The sequence below is a fragment of the Delphinus delphis genome, chromosome 19, assembly GCF_949987515.2.
Source record: "Delphinus delphis chromosome 19, mDelDel1.2, whole genome shotgun sequence".
NCBI lineage: Eukaryota > Metazoa > Chordata > Mammalia > Artiodactyla > Delphinidae > Delphinus > Delphinus delphis.
In genome coordinates, this window is record NC_082701.1 from 50,616,543 (window position 1) to 50,629,100 (window position 12,558).

At 47.1% G+C, this 12,558-nt stretch overlaps 1 long non-coding RNA gene across 1 annotated transcript; it reads right to left on the reverse strand.

Annotated features, from left to right (window-relative positions):
• Positions 1-7,042: 7,042 nt before the first annotated feature.
• On the reverse strand, positions 7,043-12,304 carry LOC132414631 (uncharacterized). Its single transcript, XR_009516992.1, has 3 exons — positions 12,123-12,304; positions 10,254-10,461; positions 7,043-8,004 (listed from the first exon to the last, which is right to left on the reverse strand). It is a non-coding gene; the product is annotated as an uncharacterized lncRNA (long non-coding RNA).
• Positions 12,305-12,558: the final 254 nt, after the last annotated feature.

A 12,558-nucleotide genomic window follows, 5' to 3' on the forward strand; every position in this document is an offset into this window, starting at 1 on the left:
GGTCACGCCCCTTCACTGGCCGGGCTTGGACCGCCGGAGGGGAGGAGGCGGAGTCTTCTCGGGAGTCCCAAGCTCCGAGTAAGCCCCTCTGGACCGGAGGTCCCTCGGGCACCAGGATGTCCCTTCCCCTCTCCCCGACAGGTGCTCTAAGAGCGCGCCGGAGCCGGAGCGGGGGGGGGGATGCCCCAGACCTGCCTTGGCTCCACCTTTCCCCCACGCAGGGACTCTCGGGTTCTACTCTGGGCGCTCTTTGTCCCGCCCTACTTTCGCCCCAACCCTCTGCTCTTTTTCTCTTTTCCTAGCCGATCCCACCTTCAAGGGCTCTGGCTCCAATCCTGCAGAACTCCCCACTTCAGCAGCCTTATTGGAGTCTCCACCGCCAAAGCCACCTACCTCCTAGCACCCACCCACCCCTCGCCGCTGTCGCCCTCCAACAGACACCCGGCTTCCAGGCATGGCGCCCCAACACCCCCCATCTCCTTGGCCCCTATTCCGATCCCTGCTTGACATGACTTAATGGCGGGGCCGTTGGCACCCCACCTCCCAGCGTTCACTATCCCATCCCGCCTCAAGGGTCCTTGTAGCAGAAGGAAGAAACCGCTGAGGCCAGAAGGCAGCAGAGGGTGGGAGCGAGGTAAAGCCAGGGTCAGAGTCTTGGCCACACCCATCATTCCGCTCCCTTGGAGTCTTTCCAACTTGTCCTCCACCTTTCCTTCTTCCTCCTCCCCCAGCCCTGCACACATTTCTCTCCCTCATTCTGAGCCTGGACCTGACCCTTTATGTGCCCTCTCCCACCCTCTCACCATTCTGTCCTCCAGAACACCTGGCTCTAATGTAGCCTTTGATTCAGCCCTCAGATTGCCACCTCGCCCTCAGGTTTCTTCTCTCACTCTCCCCGAGCTATGTATGGCCCCATCCTTTCTCCACACATCTCCTCCAAGCACCCCCCGTTTATTCATTCCTCCCTCATCTGTTATCATCTCCCCTTCCTGTCTCTTCCGCTTCCTATTTTACTTCCTACTCTTTTGGTCTACCTTTGTGCCCTATCTCCAGCCCCCTTGGAGCCCAGCATCACCAAGTAGCCTTTCTTTGCATCTTCCTGAGTGCACATCGCTGCCACCGCCTTGTCCAGTTTCCTCCCAATCTTCCTCTCCAACCTCCTGACACCGCTCAGGCTCACACACCTTTCTTACTCTGTCTCTCATTTAATTTTTCTCTCTCCTTTTTTCACCTCAACTCTCTCACATTTCCCGTCTTTGCTCCTCCCTCTCAAACATTTCTCTGTAAGTCTTTCCTTCTTTTATTCAATAAAAATATTAAAGCGTCCTTCATGCTCAGCTAATTAACCTGCTTTTCTATAAAATGCAGACTTTAATGAACTCTTTTTTTTTTTTTTTTTTTGCGGTATGCGGGCCTCTCACTGCCGTGGCCTCTCCCGTTGCGGAGCACAGGCTCCGGACACGCAGGCTCAGCGGCCAGGGTTAAGGGGCCCAGCCACTCCGCGGCATGTGGGATCTTCCCGGACCGAGGCACGAACCCGTGTCCCCTGCCTCGGCAGGCGGACTCTCAACCACTGCTCCACCAGGGAAGCCCTAATGAACTCTTTATTATTCATTTTAATTTTTCTACCTTTTGATTAATGGTGAGGTTCTTTTTTTTTTTTTTTCAGGTGCTTTCCAGCTCAGAAATTCCATGTTTCTCATTACGTAAGTATATCCAGCTCCCCTCCAAGTTAAGAGCATCTCAGGCCAAGCCACCATCACCTCTTGCCTGGACACTGCAACTGCCTCCAAACCAATCTCCCTGCTTCCCTCCTGGTCCTTCTAAAATCTATTCTCCGGAAGTGACTTTTTTTTCCCCAAATAAACTTAAATCTTGTCACTTCCTGTTTAAAATCCTTAAAACTTCCAATGGCACACTTTTGCTCCTATTGCTGCACTGGATTTGGCTAATAAATGCCACACTGTGGCTTACCAGACTGTGCGTCAGCCACACTTCCTGAACTGTGCTATGTGCCTTCCCACAACAGTGCCTTTGCACTCTGTTCTCTATGCCTGGGTGCTCATCTCCATCTACCCCACCCAACCTCCCGCTACCTTGCTAACCGACTCATCCTTCAGCTCTCAGCTCAAATATTACTTCTCCTGGGAAGCCTGGCCTAACTACCCCATCCCAGGCTGAGTCAGATCACCTGCTGAATGCTCTCACCGCTACACGTACTTTACTTTCAAAGCTCTTATCATGGTTAGAAACTATTTACCTTGTGTGATTATTTACTCTATGTCAGTCTCCCCACTGTTAGGTTCCAAGAGGGCAGAGATGTGTCTGAATTTTATCACCAATAAATAGTTGATGAATGAATGATTAAATTGCAAATTAACAAGATTTTCATCCACTTGTTTGACAAGTAGAAATTTTCTGAGTCCCTATGTAATGTACCAGGCACCATGCTTGACACGGGGGCTACAGCTATAAACAAGAGGACACTGCAGACTTCCCTGGTGGTCCAGTGGTTAAGACTCCGCGCTTCCACTACAGGGGGCACGAGTTCAATCCCTCGTCAGGGAAGTTCTGAATGCCAGGCAGTGCAGCCAAAGAGAAGAAAAACAAAAAACAAGAGGACACTGCACTCAGGTAACTTAGATTCTAGAGGGAGGAGGCTGGCAATAAAGACATAAAAATGGTGCATGTTTTGAAGGCAATAAAATAGGGTAATGTGTTGGATGAGGTTGGGTCCACTCCAGAGTGAGGTCAGGGAGACCTTTCTAGGAAGGGACTGTTAAATAATGAGCCAGCCAGGGGAGAACCATATTATAGGTAGAGGGAACAGCAAGTGCTAAGACCCTGTGTCGATTGTCCCTTTGAGACTTGTTGTATTAACTTAAAGCAGGATCTCTCAACCTCGGCACTGTTAATACTTGGGGCCAGATAATTCTTTATTATGGGTGACTGTCCTGTGCATCATAGGATATTTAACAGCACCCTTTACTTCCACTGATTTGATGCCAGTAGAACCCTCCCCAACACCCCAGTGTGACAATCAAAAATGTCTCCAGAATAAACAACAAGGTCCTGCTGTATAGCACAGGGAACCATATTCAATATCCTGTAATAAACCATAATGGAAAACAACGTGTATGTGTATTTGAATCACTTTGCTGTACAGCAGAAATGAACACAACATTGTAAATCAACTACACTTCACTAAAGTAAAAATTTTTAAAAATGTCTCCAGACATTGCCAGATGTCCCAGTGAGGGGATGAGCAAAATTGGTCCCAGTTAAGAACCACTGATTTAAAGTGTGACCCGTCAGCATCACTGTGGAGTTTTTGCTCTAGTAGCCTTCAAGTAAAGAGTTGGGTCCAAGGAGCAAGTGGATGGATGGTTGGAATTAATCAGGATTTGGATTTTGCTAAAAAGAGAGAGAAGGGGGAGTTCCCTGGTGGACTAGTGGTTAGGATTCTGGGCTTTCACTGGTGTAGCCTGGGTTCAATCCCTCGTCAGGGAACTGAGAATCCAAAATAAAAGAAAAAAAAAAACACAGAGAGAGAGAAGGGATTTTAAAGTATTTGCATGAGAGTGATTATGTGCTAGATCATGGATATAAATTGGGTATAAAAGAGAGTAAACATAAAAAGGAGTCAGTGTCGGTGGATAGTGAAAAACTGATTGGGTCAATGATTTCAAGGTCTCCATGAAGTGAAAGGAGTAGGGATACGTGAGTAGATGACCCGGAAGGCTAGGAGGTGATCATAAGAGGTGCAAGGCTTGAATTCCAGAAACTGGAAGAGGGTGTTTTAGGAGATGACAGAGCCATGAGTAGGGGCCTGAGGGTGGGCTGAAGAGAAAGGTCACTGGAGAGGAGACTGAAGGCTGAGAGACTGTAAGTCGGTGGAGTACCCTGGTGGGCTTTGAAGTCAACAGCAATGATGATGAGAACATAGGTGTAAAGAGGAAGACGATGAGCCAGGTGCTAAAGTTGTCAGTGAACGTGGGTGAAGGATCAGGCTGGAAGACCCCAGCAACAATTAGAGGTAGTGGGCAATTTACTTCCAGAGATGAACGTCATAGGAGCAGAGGATTTCGAAGGATGAAGGAAGAATAATGGTCTAAAGTAGCATTGAGGATCAGTACTCCCAGCTCCAGACCCTGAGGTATATGAAGTAGGACCAAAAATAGGCCTTTATTAAAAGGGCTGCTGGGACTTCTCTGGTGGTCCAGTGGTTAAGATTCCGTGCTTCCACTGCAAGGGATGCAGGTTTGATCCCTGGTTGGGGAGCTAAGATCCCATGTGCCATGCAGCGTGGCAAAAAATAATTTAATTTAATTTAAGAAAAGGGCTGCGAGGGAAGTGTGTCTTCCAAGACAGCCAGGTTTCAGAAAGGAGCATTCAGAGAAGAGGCTGGCATATAAGGGTGATGACAGATGTTAAGTCCAGAAGTTACAGTGGAAGAATTTGAAAGATCAAATTTGGTTGGAATATTGGATCAGGTTAGGGGACCTACACCATATGAGGTAGGCAACCTGATGTGGAAACCCTACCAACTTGTTTATTTCTATGGGAAAATATGTTTTGAGTTCTGAAAAAAACGGATAAATAAGTGAACTCTGGAAACTTGCAATGTTATTTTAATATTATGTATTATAACTCAAAAACTCATTATTATACAGGTCACTGGTGATTATTTTACTGGTCAGACCAAGAAGTTATACACCCAAGGCAGTTAAAATATTCCAGGTTCCAATTCCACCCCATTCAGGAATTTATTCTCGGGCCTCAATTGCTTCATCTATAAAATAGGAATGATAATATTTTGCCTGCTTGGGAAACAGGATGCTGGTCCAGATAATCTCCTATGATTCAGCCTGGAGTGCATTTTGAGATACAGATCTGGAGAAGGAGTGAAAAAGTGACCAACTCATTTTCTGAGGCTACGTTACTCTTGCCTCTGAAATCAGTTAAGGGTAATATAAGTATTATAGGCCCATTTCATTTATAAATACAGATGCAAACATCATTAATAAAATATTACTTAACCAAATGTAAAAAATGTTTTTAAAGAGTAATACATTACGGGCTTCCCTGGTAGCGCAGTGGTTGAGAGTCCGCCTGCCGATGCAGGGGACACGGGTTCGTGCCACAGTCCGGGAAGATCCCACATGCCGCGTAGCGGCAGGGTCCTTGGGCCATGGCCGCTGAGCCTGCGCGTCTGGAGCCTGTGCTCTGCAACGGGAGAGGCCACGACAGTGAGAGGCCCGTGTATCACAAAAAAACAAACAAACAAAAAAAACACTCAGTTTGCATCACTGACAAAAATTATGAAGCATCTAGGAAACCAAGTATTCATAAGACCTCAGTGGAAGAAAAAATTTAATTCTACTAAAAAACATAGAAGATGACTTGAATAAACAGAGAGATAGTCCATGCTCTTAAATGGGATGACTTAACATTATAAAGATATCACTTGTCCCCAGAATAACTTACAATTTGATATATTACCCATAAAAATTCATCTGGTGGTTGTTTTTGTTTTGGGGGAGGGTTTTTGAAAGATCTTGATAAGTTTACCCTCAAATTTGTTTGGAGCAATAAGAAAAAAAACAAAAAAACACAAATGGTTAAGTTGACACTGAGAGGGAGGATTTCTCCAGTGGTCCAGTGGGTAGGACTCCACGCTCCCAAGTTCGATCCCTGCTCGGGGAACTAGATCCCACATGCACGCTGCAACTAAGAGTTCACGTGCCACAACTAAGAAGTGCACATGCCACAACTAAGGATCCCTCACTAAACATGCCACAATGAAGATCCCACGTGCTGCAACTAAGACCCAGCACAGCCTAAATTAATTAATTAATTAATTAAAAAAAAAAGTTGACGCTAAGTGGTAAGAGTAACAAGAGGGATCTTGCCCTTCCAGAAATTTAAACTTGCTACAAAGCATCCAGCAACAATAACAGTATAGTGTTAGTGCAAGGACAGATACACCAATGGAACAGAATACCAGAGACAGACACTTGTATATATCAGAATCGGACATGTGGTAAATGTGGCTCAATATGAGGAAAATAAATTGGATCCCTAACACCCAAAACAAGGATGAACTCTAGATGGATTCAAAAGAGCTAAATATCAAGAGTAAAACTATAAAGTTATTGGAAGAAAAGGTGAATTTGTGATGCAGAGATGGAAAAGAACATATGCAAAATTTCAAAATCACAAACCCTAAAGGGAAAATTGGTCATTCTGATTACACCAAATTTAAGGATTTCTATCAAATGAAGTTCACCGAAGAAAAATTAATAGGCAGCCGATACAACAAGAGAAAATATTTGCAATGTCCAAATCTGACAAAGAACTGATATTATTTGTTTAAATGTCTTGCCCATCAACAAGAAAAATATTCCAAGAGGAAATGGGCAGAGAATACAAGGAGGGAATCTGCAGAAAAAAGACGGTCAAAGTGCTAACAAGTGTTTAAAGGGATGCTCCGAGCCGTTAAGTAATCACAGAAAACTGCAGTAAGATATCACCTTTCACCTACTGAACTGAGAAATATTAGAAATCGAAGCAAATTGTCATTTGATTAAAATCTCATATAGCCCATTCTGAATTTTAAAAGATTGACCATCTTAAGTGTTGGTGAGGGTGTGGAAGAACTGGAACTTTCAGACATTGCTGGTGGGAATGTGAAATGGGACAACCACTTTGGGAAACAGTTTGGCCGATTCATAAAAAATTACACACTACTGTCTGCTGCTAAGGTTTCCACTACAGATGCAAGAAAAAAGTGTCCTGGCACTTTCTGTCTGTCTGATTGTGGCAGCCCAGACTGAGTGGGGGAAATATAGGGAAAAATTGTTTGCAACTCAGAAATGACCTTGTGAGCAGAAAAAGCCTGGTTTACTCACAAAAAAAAACAAAAGTTACACACATACCTATCATATAATCCAGCCGTTCTACTCCTAGGTATTTTCCAAGAGAAATAAAAGCATACATGTCCTTACAAAGACTTGTATCTGAATGTTCCTGGCAGCTTTATTTGTAATGGCCCCAAACTGGAAATAACCCAGATATCCATCAACAGGTGAATGGATAATCAAACTAATTACTATGGATAATCAAATCAATGATATTTCCCAACAAAAATGAATGAACTCGTAATACACGCAACAACATACATGAATCTCAAAATAATTACAGTAAGTAAAAGAAACCCAGACAAAAAGAGTACGCTCTGTATGATTTCATTTGCATAAAATTCTAAAAAATGCAAACTGGCCCATAATGACCGAAATCAGATCAGTGGTTGCCTAGAGGCTGAAGAGACGAATTACAAAGAGGTACAAGGAAACACTGCGGGTGATGGATGTGTTCATTATTTTGATTCTGGGGAGAGTTTCATGGGTGTATACATATGTCAAAACTTATCAAATTACGGATGTTAACCTGACTTACTGTGGTAATCATTTCGCAATATATACAAATATAGAATCATTATGTTATACACCAGAAATTAATGTTACATGTCAGTTATACATCAATTAAAAAAATCTTTTGACTTACCAAATTGTACATTTTATTTCATAAAAAAAAATTTTTTTCTTTTTCTTTTTTTTGCTGTGTTGCGTCTTCATTGCTGCATGTGGGCTTTCTCTAGTTGTGGTGAGCAGGGGCTACTCTTTGTGGAGGTTCGTGGGCTTCTCATTGCAGTGCGCGGGCTTCTCATTGCAGTTCGCAGGCTTCTCATTGCGGTGGCTTCTCTTGTTGTGGAACATGGGCTCCAGGTGTGCAGGCTTCAGTAGTTGTGGCTCGCAGCCTCAGTAGTCATGGCGCATGGGCTTAGTTGCTCCGCGGCATGTGGGATCTTCCCAGACCAGGGCTCGAACCCGTGTCCCCTGCATTGGCAGGCGGATTCTTAACCACTGTGCCACCAAGGAAGTCCCCAAATTGTACATTTTAAATATGTGCAGTTTATTGTTTGTCGATTATATCTCAATAGAGCTGTTTTAAAAAAACAAAAACAATTAACTGTATTCAATTCTATTTTAAGCACGATGGTCTATTACATTATTCATCTTCATTAAAACCCTAAGATGTAGATACTATTATTATCTCACTTCTCATTTTACAGATGAGGTAAACAAGGCACAAAGAGCTTAGGTAACTTTCCCAACGGCACGAAGTTAGTAAATATCAAAGCTGGGACTCAAACTCAGGCAGTTTGGGCTCTTAACTATGCATACCCTTAACTATCCTGCTCTGGGTGGATGCTGCCTGAGAGGGTATGGTGGTAGTGGAACCCTCCCAAACTGCTGATGGAACTGGAGACTGTGATTGTCATTCTTATGAGCAAGCTGGTAACTCTTAGTCAAATTAGGTGTAAGTATACCCTATGACTCAGCAATTCTGCTCATGGAGATAGATAGAAATAAAGACAAAGACCTAGGCAGAGGCAGAGACATATCCCCCATAAAGAGCCTTGTGTGAAAATGTTCACTGCCACGTTATTTGTTGTGGTTGGGAAGTGCAGGTGACGTGGGTGCTTATCAATGGGATGACTGACATTGTGGAGTATAATGCAACAATAAATTATGCAATAAATAAATAATGCAATAGATTAATTATACAACAATAACTTTGATAATCATAGAACATGAATGGGGTTTTTATTTTTCTGGCTGCGCCCTGAGGCTTGTGGGATCTTAGTTCCCTGACCAGGGATCGAACGCATGCCCCCTGCAATGGAAGCTCAGAGTCCTGACCACCAGACCACCAGGGAATTCCCTGAATGGGTTTTTAAAACATAGTGCTTACTGAAAATAAGTAAGATCAGATTGAAATATGTAACCAGTTGCTATTTACATAAATTAAAAATGTGTGCACACAAAAAAAGTCATGTTTTGCAGGTGAGCATTAAATACATTGGAATGGTTGTCCTTTGAGGGAGGACAAATGAGAAATGGGTGTGGAAATAAAAGAGAATAACTTTTTAAATAAAAACAAGATAAGATAGAGATCAGTGAGGATAATGTACCAAGAACTGTGTCATTAATTCAATCCTCTGTACCTGAGACTCTCATATATTGACAAAAACAGTGACGGGACAAAGGGAGGAGATGGCATTGCTGGAGCTCAGGGGTCCAAGCTTTCCCTCCAGAAGCTGGAAGCAAAGTGGGCCTGTAGAGTAGGAGCTGGACGCAGAGAGAGGGAAGAAATATTCTGGCTTTCTCCTGCCCTCCAATCTCTTACCTACTGTGGGCTGCACCAGGCCAGAAGGCAGTGAACACAGGAGCTTGAAAACAAAAGCCCACAGGGATCAACTCCCCATGACATAGGGCAGAGCTTAGGAAGGGCTACAACTGGTTCTGAGATCAAATGGGCCAAAGATTAATTTCTAGGCAAATCAACACACACAGGCTCCAGTGTGAAGTACCCACTCGTGTCCTGTGTCTCTCTCCTTCCTTTTCCATCCTCTCTCAATCGACCTCTTTCTCCCACCGTCCCAGCCATTTTTCTTCCTCCCTCCCAACTGTCTCTCCTTATTCCTGTTGTCTCTTCTACTCCTCCATCACTCTCTCCATACACTTTACTCTATCTCCTGTATCTAGCTCCGATTTGCTTTCCTTGATTCCACTTTCTCTGGGGTTTAAACTCCTGGAAGTGTCAGAACACAGCATCTGAATGAGATCAGGAATGTGCTGTGCCCTGAGTGCCAGGGCAGACCCCAGCCCTGCACTCCACCTGTTACACTGACTTATCATCTGCCCCCAATCTGTGCCTCCCCCCAACTCCCTTTTTTCCTCTTCCCACTCTTCTTGGCTTTTCCTCTCTCCCTGCCCTCCTCCCTTTGTGGTATTCCAGCATCCCTGGCTTTCCTTTTACCTTCCTGATTGGTCCCTCTCTGCTTCCATCAATCGCTTCTGCTCCTTTCTGCTCATAAATGATTGGTTCTCCTCAACCAGCAGACCTTAGTTCTTCATCTACATCCCCTTGGTCAGATATGTGGAGCCATTCACCAAAGGTTTCCCCGCTTTGTGATTGCTCCCTAATCCGCATTCTTGGCCATCAGGAGCAGACCCTCATTCCATTCGTTCAACAAATATTTACTGAGTGCCCACCCCTAGGCTGGGTGCTGGGGATACAGAGGTAAACAAGATGCTCATCTGTCCTCAAGGTTAAGGTGCAGAGAAGAAACTATGACAATACACTATATTGGGGACACATGGACTTTTTTAAAAAAATAAATTTACTTATTTATTTTTGGCTGTGTTGGGTCTTCATTGCTGCACGCAGGCTTTCTCTAGTTGTGGCGAGCGGGAGCTTCTCTTGTTGCAGAGCATGGGCTCTAGGCGCGCAGGCTTCAGTAGTTGTGGCACGCGGGTCAGCAGTTGTGGCGCACAGGCTTAGTTGCTCCGCGGCATGTGGGATCTTCCGGACCAGGGCTCGAACACTTGTCCCCTGCAGCGGCAGGCAGATTCTTAACCACTGTGCCACCAGGGAAGTCCTGGGGACACATGGATTTCTGGAGGAAAGCCAAGGAAGGTGTCACAGAGAGGGTGAGCTTTTTTTGGAGGATGAATAGGTGTCCTCTGGTACTGCAGACTGAAGGATTAGCATGGCAAAGGCACCAAGGAGTGAAACAGCACAGTGTGTTCTAGGTACAAGAAGTGGTTAAGGGGGCTTCCCTGGTGGCGCAGTGGTTGAGAGTTCGCCTGCCAATGCGGCGGACACGGGTTCGCGCCTCGGTCCGGGAAGATCCCACATGCCGCGGAGTGGCTGGGCCCGTGAGCCATGGCCGCTGAGCCTGCGCGTCTGGAGCCTGTGCTCCGCAACGGGAGGGGCCACAAAAGTAAGAGTCCCGCGTACCGCAAAAAAAAAAAAAAAAAGTAGTTAGGAATTGACTAAAACTCAAGGGAGAGGACAGAAAGTGAGGCAAAGATAGAAGAGGAAAGGCAGGAGGTTTTGTTCACTCTGAAAAGGGGTTTGAACTTGACAGTAGGCAACAAAGACTTCTGGGGGGAGCGTGAGTGAGAGGTTGGGCTGTTTTGTGTGGTACTCTGCCCTCCCTGTTGGGGAAGAGGAGCAGGGAGACCAGTCAGGGTGATGGTGGTCTGGACCAGAGTGGCAACAGTACAGGTGGAGAAAATCAGATGAATGTGAGAGTTTAGGAGGTCAAAACTCCAATGTTGATAACTAACTGGAGAAAGGGGTGGGGGCGGGTGCAGGAGAGGAGAAATCAAGCATGACTTCCTCCTTCTGATAGGAGTGACAGGATGGCTAATAGGACCATTCACTGGGATGAGGAAGTTAGCAGGAGGAGCAGGTCTGGACACGCTTATCATGTGAGCTGCCCACCCACGCGGCAGCTGAACAGTCGGATCTGGAGCTCCAGAAAGAGGCCTGGGCTGGAAGTAATGGAAGCCTTAGAGAGGTAGAATGACGGGGACAGTGGGCCGGAGACCACCCTGGCCCGATCCGCTGCGGATCCGCGTTCTCCCTCCAGGTGGCACTAAAGCCCCGCGCTTCTGAGTCCCCTTTTCCCAGACGCGCGCTCTCTGTACTCCGAGTGTTCCGCTGCTCTGGCGACTCGCCACCCCTAGGTCGCGCCCTCCTCGCTGGGCAGGATTTAGCTGGGGATTCAAACCCAGAGCGACCTCTAGAAAGAGTGTCCTAGTCGTCCACGCGGCTGGCACATTTTTGGCGGCTCAGGGGCCTCAGGACTGGTGACGTGGTTGGTGTGACCACCTGTCCCTCGGGCCGCCTCCAGGAACCAACGTGGGGAACCGGTGTAGGGGCAGGGCCAGATAGACAGTGCCCAGAGCAGGGATGCATGGAAAGAGGACCACCAAGGCCAGACACCCGACCCGCTAGGAACGGAATTTCCTGTGCCCAAGGCCATCTCCGCGTGGGAAGCGTGTCGCGGATCCTTTAAGGCTCCGTCTCCCTGCCCTCCCCCGCCCGGGACCGGCCGGGACACCCGGGACCTGACATTTGGCGTCTCCCAATGTGGGAGCTAAAAATAACCACTGTCGGTTACTCCAGGCCATTGCTCCGCACCCACCCCGCGCGCCGGCTCGCGCAGTTTTGGGCCGCCCGAGTTCTCTCCCGGGCAAGTGTACCTGGCCCGTCCCTTCCTCTCGGACCCCGCCGTCCCGAGCCGCCGCTAAGGGCTTTGAAGTCGCTTCTTCAGCCCCGAACCTTGGCCGGGGGGCGGAGTCCTCACACTGAGGGGAACTTGGTCTCCAGGGGTCCCAGGACCCCCTTTTCAAAACTTCCGGGACGTAGGCCGGCGGGAACCCGCGGGGCGTGTCTCGCCCGGCTCGCTGACGGGCGTGGCCTCGCTGGCCTACCCTACAGCAGGTGCCAAACTCTCAGCCTCAGGGAGGGGCGTGGCCTTCTGGGGTGTGCGGGCTCCCGGCCAATGGGTGCTGTGAAAGGCGTGGCCCTGGGGAACCGCCGGGGCTGCTCTTCGGGTCTTTCCCCCGCCGGCCAGGCTCAGCCAGATCCCCGGGAGCTGCTCTCTGGCTCCTCGGCTTGTGGCTGTGGGTCCCGCCA